General features: G+C 33.9%; 1 non-coding gene across 1 annotated transcript; it reads right to left on the bottom strand.

Moving 5' to 3' along the window:
- Positions 1–2,901: 2,901 nt before the first annotated feature.
- TRNAR-ACG (transfer RNA arginine (anticodon ACG)) lies at positions 2,902–2,974 on the bottom strand. The gene has a single exon. It is a non-coding gene; the product is annotated as a tRNA-Arg (tRNA).

The raw sequence follows: 2,974 nt of genomic DNA on the forward strand, positions 1-2,974 counted from the left end.
TTGTAGTTGCTGTTTCAAAGTAAAACCGAGTTTTCCAGAGTAGGGTGTGTGGTGGTGGGGTCCATATCACGTGATTTTCACGTGGGTCAAGTGGATTATCGGAGTGACACGTGTCTAGGCGTATCTAAGTTTGTGGCCAGGAGAGAATGATCTAATGCTTTCATATTATTGGCTGGGTGCCTGATTTTGTTTAATATTATATTTCTTTTCATTTTACTATTTTTGTGTTTACAATTACGTTGAATTTTTGGGTGTTGGGTGTGGGGCCCACCTTGAATGGATCTTCGGTTGGTGATTGAGCTCATTTTGGTGGTCGCTTTCGTTTTTGAGTGGGACCCACAGTGTTTGCCTACTTGCCTCTGTTTTTTTTGTGTTTTGTGTTTATCATTTCATTTTCTTTACAGTCAGATTCTTTTTTATGGGTGGGATTGGAAGTTTAAAAAGTTTTTGGTGTTAATTGATTATAGGTAGGAAAAAAAATTATGGTCACGAGGATCAAGCTGTGGTATATAGATGACTCTTGGCTTTAAAGTATGAAGGATGTCATTTTCTTGTTCTGGTTTTGTTTTAACAATTAGTTTTGACTAGTTTACAGGTGGTATGTCACATAACTTAGTAAGACAATTCATGTAACTATTCACTTGTGTTTTAATTACAGGTACGTCAACATGTTGGTTTGTCTAGTGGAAAGGGCTCAGGCCAACATTTAGGGTATGAGTTTGAGCTCTCCCATTATCAGTGTACTGCGGCTCCTTATATATACAACTATAGGTTGTTCACTTAGTTCATCAATGATTATAGTGTTGGAGTTAGCCTTAGAGTGGTTCACATTAGCTCTTCTAAAAATTTCTATCCAGTTTACAAAAAAAATGTATCTTTTCTATTTTACATCATCATTTTTACAAAACACTCACATCTGTTTATCTATTATAAACAATTTGTTTCAATAAAATGAATTTGTTTCAATAAAATATTCATTTTATTGCATCTTTTTTATTATTTCCTTCCCACATTCTCCTTTTCTCTAGAACCCTCTCACTCCCTCCCTCTCCCTCTCTCTCTTTAGAGCCCAACTTAACCCAAAATCACCAATAGCTAGCCACCATCAATGAAACAACACACACCCACCATCAATCCACCTAGCCACCATCAACGGATCAAACTCATTAACAGATCAGCCACCACCATCAACCCACCATCAACGAACCAACCCTATTAACGAATCAGCCACTATCATCAACCCACCCATCATCAACCCACCATTATCAAGCAACTAGCCAACATTAGCCCACCCAAGCCACCATTAATGGCTCAACCCCACACCCATCATCAACCTACCATCATCCCACCCATCGTCAACTCACCCTTCATCAAGCAACCAACCTCCATCAACCCACCATTGATTGAATAAGTGAACCATTTGTTTGGGTTTTTTTGGCTATCAAGTGGTAAAAGAGGTTGGGTCAAGCAGTGAGTTTTGTGTTTGGTTTAGGGTGGTGGTTTGGAATGAAGGAGAAGATGAAGAAACAAAGAAGGGAAAAAAAACAAATTGAGGAAAAAAAATTAAAGGAGAAGAGGAATCTTATGTGGAGAGAGAAAAAAAAATTATAAATAAAAAAAAAAATAAAAACCAAGGAGAAGAGATGGTATCTTGTATGCAGAGAAAGAGAGAAGAAGAAAGAGAGCAAGAGATATGATTATGGCAAGAAGAGAGAGAAGAAAAGGAAATTAATAAATAAATTGATACAAAGTTACAGTAACCGTATATATTTACACTATTACTATAGTCTATAGCTCCTTTATATATTTGCACAATTATAAACAAAGCTGATGTGGGTTCTTTTCATGCCATATTGTGTAAATTCTATTACTTTTTATCTTTTAGCAGGACTGATGCAATTGCTCTAAGAGTACTACTATGGTCATGCTCAGATAAAAAAATCACACTAGTTGCCCATTTTTAACGTTTCCTTTTTTTTTCCTAACAAAAAAAAAAAAAAAAAAAATCTCTAAGTAACATATTAGGGCCATTATGAACAAATTTCTTCTTGTAATTATATGATGTGTGTGGGATAGAGGACTACATACATAGAAAAATAATTAGGCTATCAAAGAACTCTGAAAGTATCTTAGGTTGAAAGGGATCCAAGAAAATGAAAATTGAAAAACGAAATTTAACCTAGTCTGTATATGAACATTTTATGGTCTGCACATCCCTAGTTAATGATTCTTAAAATAATTAATTAAGTTTGGTGCTAAAAAATACTACTAATTTTTTTTTTTTGAGAAGAAAATACTACTAACATGAATCCAAGTGTCAATATGATTAAAATTATTGATGTTTAATGTAAATAATGTCTTAGGTTGTACTTAATAGTTAATAGCATTTTTTTTTTTTTTTTTTTACATAGGTAAATAACATAGTTTTTTTTTTTTTTTTTTTTTTTTTTTTTTTTTTTTTTTTTTTAAGACAGGCAATGACACTGTATTTGATTATCCATTCATCATAGCATTTCACAGAAAAATCATTACATCACTAATCTCATCCAACAATCTAAACATAAAAAGGGGTTAAAACTTAAAAGCACTTGAAGAAATTGGTAAAATAATGACCACAGTGGGTCAAACCTTACAACTTTCTTTCAAACACCTTTTCTTTTTACCCTTGAGGATTAGATAAATTTGTTTTTGATGAAAAAAATAGTTCAATGAATGGGTAAATTGTTTGTGTAATTTTGTTGTGTCTTAAAAATTAAAATGGGTTTGGAGTGACAAGTTATATACGTAAAACGGTTTTTCTTTTGGGCCTCTCAGCTCACTTTATGGGCCTATTAAGTCTTTGGATTCGCAAAGAAGAAGAAAACGTCAAAAAAGAAACGCAGAAAAATGAGATAAAGAAAACGACTCCACTGGGGATCGAACCCAGAATCTCTGGTTCCGTAGACCAGCGCCTTATCCATTGGGCCATGGAGTC

The sequence above is a fragment of the Quercus robur genome, chromosome 4, assembly GCF_932294415.1.
Source record: "Quercus robur chromosome 4, dhQueRobu3.1, whole genome shotgun sequence".
In the NCBI taxonomy this organism is placed as follows: Eukaryota; Viridiplantae; Streptophyta; class Magnoliopsida; order Fagales; family Fagaceae; genus Quercus; species Quercus robur.